This window comes from Taudactylus pleione, unplaced genomic scaffold, assembly GCF_031769625.1.
Source record: "Taudactylus pleione unplaced genomic scaffold, aTauple2 ptg000016l, whole genome shotgun sequence".
In the NCBI taxonomy this organism is placed as follows: Eukaryota; Metazoa; Chordata; class Amphibia; order Anura; family Myobatrachidae; genus Taudactylus; species Taudactylus pleione.
In genome coordinates this window covers 32,986,827-33,001,181 of record NW_028284418.1, presented here as the reverse complement: position 1 = coordinate 33,001,181, position 14,355 = coordinate 32,986,827, and positions in this window count along the sequence as shown.

Here is a 14,355-nt window from a genome sequence, read left to right as displayed (position 1 = left end):
CAATAGAACATGTTAAAAGTCCTCATTATATAAATACATACATTTACTAAAACATATGATATGAACAACCCTGCAAAACACGTACCACGGTGTACTCCACAAATACGTAGTCGCACAATGCTAACTAGCGTCTTTTCTTAATATCCTTACACTTACACTTTGCACACTTGCATAGGAAGGTTCCCTAGCATTAAGGTTAATATCCGAGGTTTTATTCATTATTAATTATGTAATAAAGCGAGTGTATTTAAGATCTCAGGTGTAGTACATGATAAGCAGACCGTGTTTGGTGCCATTCTGAACCACTGTTTATTTGCAGATTTCCGGTTCCATCGGCAAGGAAATCGCAACATGCGTCTGGGAATTATGGATCGTAGAGAGATAGGCATTGAAATCTACTCTGTTCATGTAATGTAATTAGCCAGTTTAGACTTGTTCTTTGGCGGGAAAACGGACACAAAGAAGCTGTTGGAGGCTGAACTATTACAATACAAACTGGGCCTGTGAACTGCATCGTAACAGGAGAACCAGGAAGAAGAACCAATGGGATTATGCCAACTTGTTCTATTGTATTGCATATCTCGGCAAGGGTTTATATACAAGCACCCTGAATCTGCTAGTCAGTCATCTTTTCTTTGCTGTTGACAGAGGTTTCATGGTTGATGCCGGGAATCTGGATTCAGAGCGCATGCGTATGTATTCGACTGTACCTAGTGATTGTATAATCTGTTTGTGCTAATTGTATTTAGATCACAGTGTGTAACTATCTGCCTTTTGATGAACAATATCTTTTTGTGCTTTTATTAGATGTGCGTCCAATATACGCCAATAATGCAGTGGGTTTTAGACAGTTAATTGAGGTCCTGTGTCCCCACTACCAAATCCCATCAAGATTCCACTTCACTAGAAAACAAATTTCCAACCTGTACAGGGACATTAAAAAAACTTAATTAGTGGCCCCCAAAATGCCACTGTCCATTTAACCACAGATATGTGGACAAGCTGAACAGAGCAAATGCAAGATATAAGGTTTAAGTTATACGCTGTGTTCTTCTTTCCAATGGACACAGATCTGAAGAGATACAAAGAGCTGTTGGTAAGCAAATTGTCAGCTCAAGTGGCATGTGTTGCAGTGATGGCTTCTACTTGAGTTTCTCCAGCAAGTTCATCTGCTGAGAAAAAACTAAACTTTCTCAAAAGACCCACTGGTGATGCAGATAAGTCAACACAAAACACAAAAACTTTTTGGATGGATGCGCTGCAGATGATGTAATAGGGAGGAGATTCCTAGATGGTTAAGGTTCCTACCTCTACTTACTCTGGCTTAACAAGGGGTACAGATGACTTGACAATTGTTGTCCATATTTGGGTAGAAATAATTCCACACATAAGAAGTGGATTTTTTTGTCTTGTGCCCAGGCATGACAATGGGCTTTTCCTTATCATGGGCAATAACTGTTTCTTCAACAACATCCTTAATAGCATCAGTTACACAAATATCCTGCTCATCCTGGTGCACTTTCATAGAAGCATCCGCGATTTCTATGTCAGCATGTTCACTTGTGCTTACATCATCATAAGAGGCAGAACCACCAGTCATAAATAAAGGCCAAGGCCTTAGACTTTCCCTGCCACTTCATGCGGTGAAAGTCATATTGCCAATTTTATGTATTTCTGCAGCTAACTTTCCCTTTCATGTTTGTTCTTTGCCACTGTAAAAGATTGGTTCTTTAGATGCCCTGTCTTAAGCCCTGTATGTATCGGTTTTAGTAGAAGATGTAGATGGACTAGTATCGTCATGACTGGTGGCACTGGCAGCAGCTACAGCACTAGTATGTGGTTCCTGCTCTCCTCTCAACTGATCGTTCTCCATTCAACAAACTCGAATGAAGTGGTGTACAGCACACACGCCAATTTGTACCAATTTTAAATATTACACTGCGGTATCAATGACCTACAGTGTCACAAGATTATTTATGAATAAAAATAACACACTGCGATACCACTTACAGTGTCACAAGATTATTTATGAATAAGGAAAGAATAACACACTGCTGCCACTTATAGTGTCACAAGATTTATCTATGAATAAGAAAAGCATAACACACTGTGCTGCCACTTAGTGCCACAAGATTATTTATGAATAAGAATAACACACTGAGATACCACTTATAGGGCTCTATTTATTATCATTATTTTTACTAAAATAAAGTGAAAAAGTGTGTTTTCACACCCTTTTCACATTATTTTAGTATCACCTAAAGTTACTAAAGGGCAATTGGAGTAGAATTCGTAAAATTCTACTCCAATCTCTAATTATCACATATATTTAGTAATCAGATCGCATTTCCCATAATTGTAATGGGAAATGCGATCTGTCTGGTAGTTACTAAAAATAAATTGTGAAAAAATACTGGGGGAAGCCCTGTGATGATAACGCCACCTGGAGGTGGCATTATCCAGCGTCTCCCCCAGTTACCAGACTCCTGCTCCACTGTAACAGGCAGAGCAGAGCCCGGAGGCAGCCCCAGTGATCAGCTGTGTGGTCTAAACAGACCACACGCTGATCACTGCTAAAAAAAAAGTCCAGAAACCGGTGATCGGGGCTCCAGTGATGTCCTCCCGCCAGTCAGCTGGTCTCCCATCCTGCACTGGGACCCGGTGCAGGATGGGAGATCAGCTGACTGGAGCCACGGAGGACATCACCGGAGCCCCGATCACCGGAAGTAAGTGTAATTAAGGGAAGGGGGGTCGCGGGGGGTGGTCGCGATTGTGGGGGGTGTGGCTTAGCAGTGGGGGCGGGGGCAGTCGGCGCATGCATGGGCACTTGTCACAATATTTTTTGCAAAAATACCGTGATAAATATGCAGAGGGGATTCGCAGGGCCAGAGCTTTATCGCAAGCTCTGTCCCTGCAAGGGATTTTTAGTTAATCCCTCTGATATTGGCTGATTTCGCAATGCGAATTCAGTCGGTAATATCACACTACAATCTGCATTCCAAATGCAGATTACAGTAAATAGAGCCCATAGTGTCACAAGATTTTTTATGAATAAGAAAAGAATAACATACTTCGCTACCACTTAGTGTCACAAGATTTTTTTATGAATAAGAAATGAATAACATACTGTGCTGCAACTTACAGTGATGTCATTATGTTTTATATATAACACATGTTATTTAGCACTTTGTTGTGGTCTTGTAGTCGGCGTGTAGACTAATCATTTGTTCACGATTGAGGAAAGAAGTGAAAAGTTGAATATTAGACTGTGCTACCACTTACAGTGTCACAATACTTTTTTATGAGTAAGACTAACACACTGCGCTACGACTTAAAGTGTCACAAATACGTGGACGATAGACTGCTGTCTGGTCGGCTTTGTCACTAAACAATAATAGTGCAGCTAAGTTGCTAACGCACACACACAAAAAATATCTTTTTGTTTTGTGGATTGATATTAATTTAATTTCACTTTTATTTATTTTTTTACACTGGGGAAGAGCACCCCTGAATAAGGCAGGAGCCCTTGATGAACAACACAGACAGCACCCCATCTTTATGGACAACAAAGCACCCTGCCGAGTGCGGACAGACCACCTGCAGAGTCACAAATACGTGGACGATAAACTGCGGCAGTGACCCCAAACAATAATAGCGCAGCTAAGTTACTAACGCACACACACAAATAAAAAAATAAAGAAAGTACTGGACAACACAGCACCCCTTTATGGACTGCACCCCTAGCCTGATGGACAGGACAACAACACAGCGGCAACCACAGTTAATTGACAGGACAAGTGACACAGCAGCTGCAGCATCCACTGATGGAAGCCCCCCTTTATATACTGTAGCCTAAGCCGCTTTATGGACAACACAGCAGCAGCCTTCAGCCCAAGACTGGACACACACACTGAGTGACTGACAGTGACTGACTATATGTCTGCTAGTATCTCTCTCCACATCCGGAGTGAAAATGGTGCAGATCACGGGGACCTTTATATAGTCCAAAACCTGCAATAATCTGACAGCTGGAGGATGATGAGTTTTGCCTCGTTTTCGGATCCGAGTCAGGCGGGAAAACTCGAGCTGGACTCGTATCTCGCCTCTGAACACCAAGGACCTCATTCAGAGGCACTCGCAAAATGCGAGTGCGGCTCTGAATGAGGGCGGACGCATCCTTTTTCTGACCCGGTCTCCTGGCCGCTCGCTAGGTTGTGGGTGACCATCCACAGCTTTAGCGAGCAGCCAGGTTGATGGTCGCGATGGTCGCGAGTCACAACCATCGCGACCATCAGGGCTTGCGATGAGACCCTTGTGGTAGGGTCTCGTCTGCCGCAAGCCCCAGTGAGCTTTCGGCTCTATTAGAGCCGGAACCTCACCACTGACATCACTCGTGATGTCAGTGGGGCCGCCCCCAAACGGCAGGTGTTCCGTCGGGAACGTCTCCGTTTGGCAAGCCATCCGCCCCGCCTACAAAACAGTGCGAGCTGTCGATCACCATTGACAGCCGCCCCTTTTGTAGTAAGCCCTGGAGTGAGAGAATTTCTTTCTCGCTTCTGGGCTTGCGCACGCGCAGTGCGGCTTCTACATCGACCCGCTTGCGAGCGAGAGGGTCTGAATGAGACTCCAAGTTCGTGTGGGTCCGATTCTCGGAGAACCAGACCCACTCATCTGTAATAAATATATATATAATATATATATATTAGAGATGAGCGGTTCGGATTCTGTGGAATCCGAACCGCTCCGAACATTGGGGATCCGAGTCCACCCGAACCCTGTTCGGGTGTTCACCGCCTGACTCGGATCCCCGTTCGGGGCCGAACGGCGGCCGCCTGATGTCGGATTCTCACTAGAGAATCCGACATCAGGGCTCCTATTGTGTAGGGCAGAGCGCTGTGATAGCGCTCTGCCCTACACAGACACAAACACACAGCCGCCAGCGGCAGCTGTGTGTTTGTCACAGCAGCCAATAGAGTCACACAGACTCTCATTGGCTGCTGTACGGAGGGAGCCGGCTGGAGCTCACACATGAGCTCCATCTTCCGACTCCCTCCGCAGCGTGTGACAGCAGAGCGGACGGCGCGGGAGCGGGGAATCAGGTAAGTTTTTTTTTTGTTTTTTTTTTACTTGTCAAAGGTCCGGGGGCGCTACTGGGGGGGTCTGCTACTGGGGGGGCCTGCTACTGGGGGGGCTATACTACTGGGGGGGGTCTGCTACTGGGGGGGCTATACTACTGGGGGGGTCTGCTACTGGGGGTCCATACTATTGAGGGGCCTGCTACTGGGGGGGCTATACTACTGGGGGGGGTCTGCTACTGGGGGGGGTCTGCTACTGGGCGTCCATACTACTGAGGGGCCTGCTACTGGGGGGGCTATACTACTGGGGGGGTTTGCTACTGGGGGGGTCTGCTACTGGGGGGGCCATACTACTGAGGGGCCTGCTACTGGGGGGGCCATACTACTGGGGGGGGCTTACTACTGGGGGGGGCATACTACTGGGGGGGCTTACTACTACTGGGGGGGCCATACTACAGGGGGGGCCATACTACAGGGGGGCTACTACTGGGGCAGCCTACTACTGAGGGGGGCCTGCTACTGGGGGCAGCCTACTACTGGGGGGGGCATACTACTGGGGGGGCCATACTACTGGGGGGCCATACTACTGGGGAGCCATACTACTGGGGGGGCTGCTAATGGGGGGCATACTACTGGGGGGGCCTGCTAAAGGGGGGCATACTACTGGGGGGCATTCTACTGGGGGCACTGCATAGGGGACCCTACTACTAAGGGGACTGCATAGGGGGCACCACTGCTGGGGGCATTGTGTAAAGAACACCGCTACTGTGGGCATTGTGTAAAAGGGGCACTACTGTGGGCATTGTGTAAAAGGGTCACTACTGTGGGCATTGTGTAAAAGGGGCACTACTGTGTGTCGTAACATAAATAAGAGACACTACTTTATGGTGTAATGTGAATCAGGCCCTACGTGCGGTGTAATGTGAATAAGATTGTGCACTGTGACTCCTTGGGCCGTAGCCCACTATGTAAACAAGTACTGTGACTCTGCTGGCCGTACCGCACTGGGTGGGTGCACTACTTTTCATTTCTGCCACTGCTGTGTGGCAATGTGTCATAGATGTACTTTGTACTGTGGTGTCTGTGTCGTTGTGCCGCTGCTCTGTCGCTTAGGAACCAGTCAGCTTACTGCAACCTTTGGCCAATAATGTTGAAAACAATATTATGAGCTGTGATATGGTCTAAATTGACTGGAAATTAATGTTATTGAGGTTAATAATACTCTAGGAAGAAAAAAAAGACCAATTTATGTGATTTTAGCTTTTTTTGTCAATTTTTGTAAAAAAATCCAAATCCAAATCCAAATCCAAAGCCAGTCACCGCAGTTTGGCAAATCCAAATCCAAATCCAAAGCCGGACGACGAATTAGAACCAAATCCAAATCCGGCAAAAATGGTCCGGCGCACATCCCTAATATATATATATTACATACACATGTCACACATACCTTACACACACACACACCTACTGTATGTCACACATATATTACACACACACTTACCTTGCAGCAGCTGCGGGTTCTAGACCTGATAAGGATGGGACCTGGCAGGCTGGCACCATGTCATTAGGCCCCTCCCATTAGTGACAAAATGCCACGATAAGCGGGTCAGTCGGGAGGGGACAGAGCCAAACGATGTGATTCTATTGGAAACATGTTATATTGGCTCCGCCTTCTCCTGATTCACCCGCGAATCGTGGCATTTTGCAGCAATGGGTTGGGGCTTAAGAAGATGGTGCCTGCTCTCCAGTCTGTCAGGGGGGTTTCTGGGTACTCAGAAACCCCCCTGCGTGTGCTAGTGGAAGACCGGTGCAGATCCTGCACATCGGAGTAGTACGCAAACCATCAGGTTTGTTTACTACTCTGAATCAGGCCCACTGTCTGTATTAGTCTGCATTTATATTTCTTGTTGCCAGTTTCATCCCCTTTTATGGCACTACAGAACCATACCTCCCAACATGACCCTCTCCAGGAGGGATACAATGCTCTGGTCCTGGACTTCCTTGGTGTGAGGTTCCGGTTTTGTTGTGGACCCGGGGTGGTGATAGGAGCAGACACAGAAGCAGATTTAAATTAAAATGTGGAACTTTTAATGAGTGATTTAGTGGACATGAATATGGCAAAAGTAAATGTCCAGGCAAAGCACTGAAGTGAACAAAAATGGCAGCTGCTCAATCAATCTAGCAGTACTAATCAGGTGCATGAAAGGGAGGGGTCATACCAAGTAGAAAAAGGAGGGGGATTTAACCCCCTATTGTACCTCAGCACACTGAATAATACCTGCAACAATATATGAAGACTATATGGTCATAGAAATTCAGAGATATTAGTTGCATGCATTTGCAAATACATGGGAGGCTGCTGGGCAACGTCACGGCTTCTCTGTTACCAGCAGTCCCTAACACTAAGAGGTTCACATCCGGGGCGCAGTGCACCCCAAAAAACATCCAGCCCAGGACCCCCCCAGGGCATCACACGAAAATAGAAAAAGAGTGACAGTGCAGTGTAAAGTATAGCTGTGTGTGAGTAATCATTAAGTCTGGAATGAGAGATGCATTTATGTATGTGCCTTTATCATGAGGCCTTACATTTGACAAAATTATATATGTGCCTTTATCATGAGGCCTTATAATTGGTATATTTTACATTTGGGGTGAGCGTTTGGGCGTAGGGCCCCCGGGACTGGTCTGGCTGGGCCTCCTCAGGGCATCACCACTTAATACACATAGTTGCTTTTCACATCACCTTTTATGTTTGTTTATTATTCATGTATTTTTTCACATATATTTTAACCTCTCATTCCAGACTTAATGATTACTCACACACAGCTATACTTTACACTGCACTGTCACTCTTTTTCTATTTTCGTGTGATGCCCTGGGGGGGTCCTGGGCTGGACGTTTTTTGGGGTGCACTGCGCCCCGGATGTGAACCTCTTAGTGTTAGGGACTGCTGGTAACAGAGAAGCCGCGACGTGGCCCAGCAGCCTCCCATGTATTTGCAAATGCATGCAACTAATATCTCTGAATTTCTATGACCATATAGTCTTCATATATTGTTGCAGGTATTATTCAGTGTGCTGAGGTACAATAGGGGGTTAAATCCCCCTCCTTTTTCTACTTGGTATGACCCCTCCCTTTCATGCACCTGATTAGTACTGCTAGATTGATTGAGCAGCTGCCATTTTTGTTTGTTTGTTATGAGTTGCATGAAGGAGCCAGCATTAGTAGGGCATGCTGGTTCTAGTAGTGCTAGTTGGAGTTCCCAGGGCTGACTCCCAGGTAAGCTGGCTCTCAATTTGGATGCATTTATGTATGTGCCTTTATCATGAGGCCTTACATTTGACAAAATTATATATGTGCCTTTATCATGAGGCCTTATAATTGGTATATTTTACATTTGGGGTGAGCGTTTGGGCGTAGGGCCCCCGGGACTGGTCTGGCTGGGCCTCCTCAGGGCATCACCACTTAATACACATAGTTGCTTTTCACATCACCTTTTATGTTTGTTTATTATTCATGTATTTTTTCACATATATTTTAACCTCTCATTCCAGACTTAATGATTACTCACACACAGCTATACTTTACACTGCACTGTCACTCTTTTTCTATTTTCGTGTGATGCCCTGGGGGGGTCCTGGGCTGGACGTTTTTTGGGGTGCACTGCGCCCCGGATGTGAACCTCTTAGTGTTAGGGACTGCTGGTAACAGAGAAGCCGTGACGTGGCCCAGCAGCCTCCCATGTATTTGCAAATGCATGCAACTAATATCTCTGAATTTCTATGACCATATAGTCTTCATATATTGTTGCAGGTATTATTCAGTGTGCTGAGGTACAATAGGGGGTTAAATCCCCCTCCTTTTTAAAGCACTGAAGTGCACTTGGGAACTGTAATGAAGCAAATGGGAGAATGTCCAGATAGTGACAGGCAGGGAGCAGTCCAGTATGCAGGTATTTTTGATCTGAAATGATATGCAGGCAGAGGAGAAGTAGTCCAGCAGAGTGTAAGTGGAGGCAGGGTGCAGGGTGACAGCAGACTCAGGTACTCAGGCAGGGGGAAGGTAAATGGACGGTGCAGGTAAGTCCAGCAGTCGGAGCAGGTAAGGTAAGCAGGCAGGTAGCGTTTCCAAGGAGGCAGGTAACGTGCACAGGAACTCTTTCTCAGCTGTCGCTGATAAACACGTTGCACTGGCAATGAAGGAAGGCTTTGGACCTCCCTAAATACCAAGTGCCGTACCGTGACTGGCCAGAGAGAGCACATGACCCACCAGGATTGGACAACTGAATCACATGGCTAGGGCAAGATGGTGGTGCCCATGCCGGGCGGAACGGAAACACCGCCAGGCTTCACCAGCCCAGAGTGACAATGTGCCCATGCGCAACCAATGCCCCTCCTGGAGAGGGTCATGTTGGGAGGTATGCAGAACCCTTGTGGCACCATATATGTAAAAGATAATAATTCAGTGGTAACATTTATGAAAAGCAGTGCTAAGAAAACATAATGTAACCCGTAATATATCCACTCTGTGATTATTCTAGCAGTGTTTAACTGCCTAGTCCTCCGCGGGACCCGGGGGATCGCCCTTCCTGAGCAGCGTCATTTTATCCTTTGTTGCAGTTATAATTATTTATCTACAGTGCAGGATACAGAGCCAGCTTGCCGACACCACCAGCTGCATTAATGGAGAGCATGCCCTTTCAGATTGCCTGCTGTAGTTTGGAATTAGGCCCAGACTGGCAATCTGGCAACTCTGGTATATGCCAAAAATGATGGTGTGCTTTAGATTATTACTGGTGTGCTGGTCTGGGCTTTTTATTAAGACAGGCTCTGCAGATTCTGAGGGTAATATTTCTGAAAGGGCGAAAAGCCTTATTGCTGGTGAAAATGAGATGCCTTTGCACCTGGAAGCATAAGTAAGAAGTGTTAAACAAGTGCCGCATGACACCTGATATTCTACTATTGCACCATGTCATGATGGACAAAAAGCATTTTAAAAAGGTTTAATTTATTTTTTTAAGATTGTTTTTTTCTTTTATCCAGAACTGTTTTAAAATGTTTTTATTTTTTTTTAATAATTATTTTTTTATTATATATTTTGTTATTATTTCTTTCTTTTTTTATTGGTGAAACTATAGTCCAAATAGGTCCATTTCACTGTGTATACATGGGTCGGAAGCTATGTCATATATGCGCACAATTGGAAAGAATGGCCTGTAATAATTTAACTCTTGCTGCTCTGGGCCAGTATCTACGTGGTAGCTGAATATCACACAGCTGCCTCTGTGTCTCTGTGATATATGATTATCATACTTATAGTCGTGATTGGAACATCTTGATAAATGTGCCCCTGAATGTGACCCCCTTGTGTGCTCATGAAGGAGTAGATCTGGTATTTGTCCAGCTCTAGAAAACCCTATGTTTATCCCATTTAATACCAGAACCATTTCAGTGGTTTTACACAGTGGGGCTGATTCAGAGATGTACATTAATGTGAGGTTATCGCACATTTCCCATGTTTTAAGATCTGCACATGCGCAGGAGCCGCAATGTGCATGTTCTGGTCTGGATCTGCGATGTCGCTCGCGGGGCCTCAAAAGCCACAGCGTGATTGACGTGTTGCTGGTGTTTGGGGTCGGAAATAGGCAGCATTCCAAAAAATTGCAGCCCCGTTTTCTGGACGTGCGTCCAAAGATGTAGCTTCACTGGCTCTGATATCGTGATTTCACAAGACATTCTAAGTAACTTGAGATGTCCGTTGGCCACAAGGTAGATCTGATGCTGCGTCTTTTTACATAAGACGGCTCCTGCGGCTTTTGCATAACATCTATCTCTGAATCAGCCCCAATGTGAGGATTTGAGAACTTTTGTACAGATTGCAGGATCAGGAAACAAATTAAACAGTCCGTGGCCCTATCCATGGGCCCACAGCTGGGATCCTCAAACTGGGACGTGCGGGAGCATGATTAGCTTAGAAGGATGTATAGAAATGTATTATTGTATCACATAGCTAAGAGCAGGGGGTGCAGAGACTCGCTTTAGACATACAAGAAGTATCAGAGCTGTGGCCCATTCACATACGGTTCTGTGAAAGGTTTCAGCTGCATGATCCAGGCAGCAGCGAATACTTACCACAGTTAATAACAACAATCAGCAGTTATGTATCTCTTTAATGGCCGATATTTATGCATCACTGATATTGGGGAGTAGATTTACTAAAGTGAGCATTTTTAGAAGTGGAGATGTTGCCCATAGCAACTAATCAGATTCTAGCTATTATTTTCTAGAAGCTGCTAGTTAAATTTTAAGTAGAATCTGATTGGTTGCTATTTCTAAAAATTCTCACTTTAGTAAATATACCCCTGGGTTGGGTGCGTGATCCCTGCGATTGGGATGCCGGCAGTCAGATTACAAACAGCGGCATCCTGACAGTCAGAATCCTGACCCAACTAGGTAAGTACCCTAACCCTCCCTCTAACCCTAACCCACCTTTCCTGTAGCCTACCCCCCCACAGCCTAACCCTAATCCTACTCCCCCGCAGCTTAACCCTAACCCTCCACCTCACGCAGCCTACCCCTAGTGCCTAACCCTAACCCTTAACTCTAATACTTACCGTCGGGATGCTGGCAGTCGGAATATTGATGCCTGGATTCTGACTGCTGTCAGGATCCAGCGCCGGTATTTTGATTGTCAGCATCACCGAACGTCGGGATGTCGACTGCTTCCCATGATACTATAGTATACAGTATATCATGCTAATGATTATTGAGAAACACCATTATCTGAAAAGCGGGAATTGATATGACGTACTGAGAGAAAGGCAATCTTACAAATGGACTCAATAAAAAGGCATCTGAAAAATGTGAAGGGGTTGTAATGGTATTATGGGATGTTCTTGTGTAGGTAATGATCAGAGATGGTGCGTAGACAGAATTGTGGGCCACGCTGACTTGTGCCCATGCATAAATATGCCTTTTTTCAGGTGCATCGTTTAGACCTAGCATAGTGCGCGTGCAAGTTTGCACTAATGATGATGATGACTATGAAACCAATTGTACGGACAAGGGCAGTCCGGACGCAGAGATGCATAAACCTCTACATATGGGTGAATATACTTATTTATTTCCATGCATGCAATGCATGTAATGGTGCATACACACGGTCAGATTTTCCTTCAGATCTGTACAATAACAATTTTAAAAATTGTTCAATCATTCATATCTGAAGGAAAATCTGACATATCTGACATATTTGTCAGATGAACGATGAACGATGAACGATGCGCATTCCCGCTTGTCAGATAACGATATCTGACACCTGATGCGTTTGCAGTCAGATTTGGTCAATATTCATTCATCTTAATACAGTCACAAATCGTTCGTAGTTCGTAGCTCATGAAATCGTTGGTAAAATCGTTCAAATCGTTCGTAGTTCATCGTTCGTAGTTCATCGTTCGTAGTTCATCGTTCGTCTGACAGATTTGACCGTGTGTATGTACCATAACTCTGCATTAGGCCCTTTGTCCACAGTAAACAGGACTGATGCATTTTTATGAAGTACAGATGGTAATGTACAAATTGTATTTGCAAGATACAATCAGCTATAGCATCTGATACTTTACTGTGATCCAGAAATTAGCAGGCTGCAAAAACGTCAACCACAGTATGTTGTCTGTTTGGAAGTACTGTAAGTGCAAATGGTTGCCAATCAAGAATCACTGTGAAGCACATTGCCAACTGTTGGAGAGTGTGAGTCTACATTAGTGGATGCATATTAAGGGGCTTTTGCTAAATATGATACATATATACAGTAAATGTGTACAATTAAAAGATATCATTTCAATTTGGAATATATTTTATTATTACTGATTTAAAGGCACATTCCTATTCTTGCAAATCATTCCTATAGGCATTGAGTTCTGGTAAATTCCCTTCTTCCTCTTTTAATCACTTTCAGATCATTCTAATTTAGGTCAGTTTATATACATTTGGTAAAATGGAAGAACCCATTCTCTGAATTACAGAAACTAATAAACATGTACGATACAGTAAAATTCATAAATTATACATCCTGTTTCTGCACCAGTAGAAAGCCCCACATCTAAGTATGTACACTTGTTAAAAGAAACACAATGAAAGAGTTTGTTTTTTAGATATTTTTTTGAATAGTATTGTGTTTGGTTTGCACTTGTAATACAATAATTGTATAGTCTCCAAGGGGTATATTTACTAAAGTGCGGGTTTACAGAAGTGGCGATGTTGTCCATAGCAACCAATCAAATTCTAGCTATTATCTTCATCTAGAAGGTGCTAGATAAATGATAAGTAGAATCTGATTGGTTGCTATGAGCAACATCTCAACTTCTATAAACAAGCACTTGTCCATCTAAATACTAAGGGTCAAATTCAATTAGCTGAAAAAAAGCGAAAATTTAATGCCGGAGAAGTTTTCACACTATTCGCGTGTTTTGGTGCGATATTGTAGCGTCTTTTGTCTATGCGCGCTCCTGTTTTTTGCACTATTCTATTACAAAAGATGCGAAAACGCATTAGTGCGAAAAACTGCGCATGGTGAAACCAGTGGAAAGTACAGCACATTTTGGGGAAATCAGCCTGTACCCCATAGAAAGCCTAACTAACATTGGAAATCAATATAGAAGTGTATTAGTGGACCTAATAAAAGTATTTTGGGTTTTTAAATTGTGGATGTTATATGCATATTGCATAAGTGTGGAAAAATTATGAAAACAATAATTTTGGGAGAAATTGATTGCTGCAGTTAAATTGGAGGTACATTGAAATGAGTGCAAGTATATTTTTGTGTCTTAAAAGTGCACTTTTAAAAATTGTTAAAAAATACACCTGGTGCAGCCACCTGCAATGTTTATAACACCTGTCCCATCCAAACAGACCCCCAAAATACCTCACCCAGCACTTTAAACACATTTTCAAACACTTTTTACATTTTGACCCCAAAAATAACATATCATTATTAGGGGGAATTAAGTTAAATATTTCTTTCCCCTAATTAGTCATTAGGAGAGGGGTAGTGTGGTGGGGGGAGGTCATAAGGGTTCTGAACCAAGTCCCCACATTTTTAATCCAAAATAGGGATTTTGCACATTTATTCACCTACTCTTAGACGGTGAAAACAGACCGCCATTTTTTCTCTATGGAGTATTCACACATGCAAAAACTTCAGCAATAGGATTGCACGATACGCAGTTTTGTGCAAAAAGTTCTCACCTGCAAACACTTATCGCCAAAGCATGGCTTTTCGC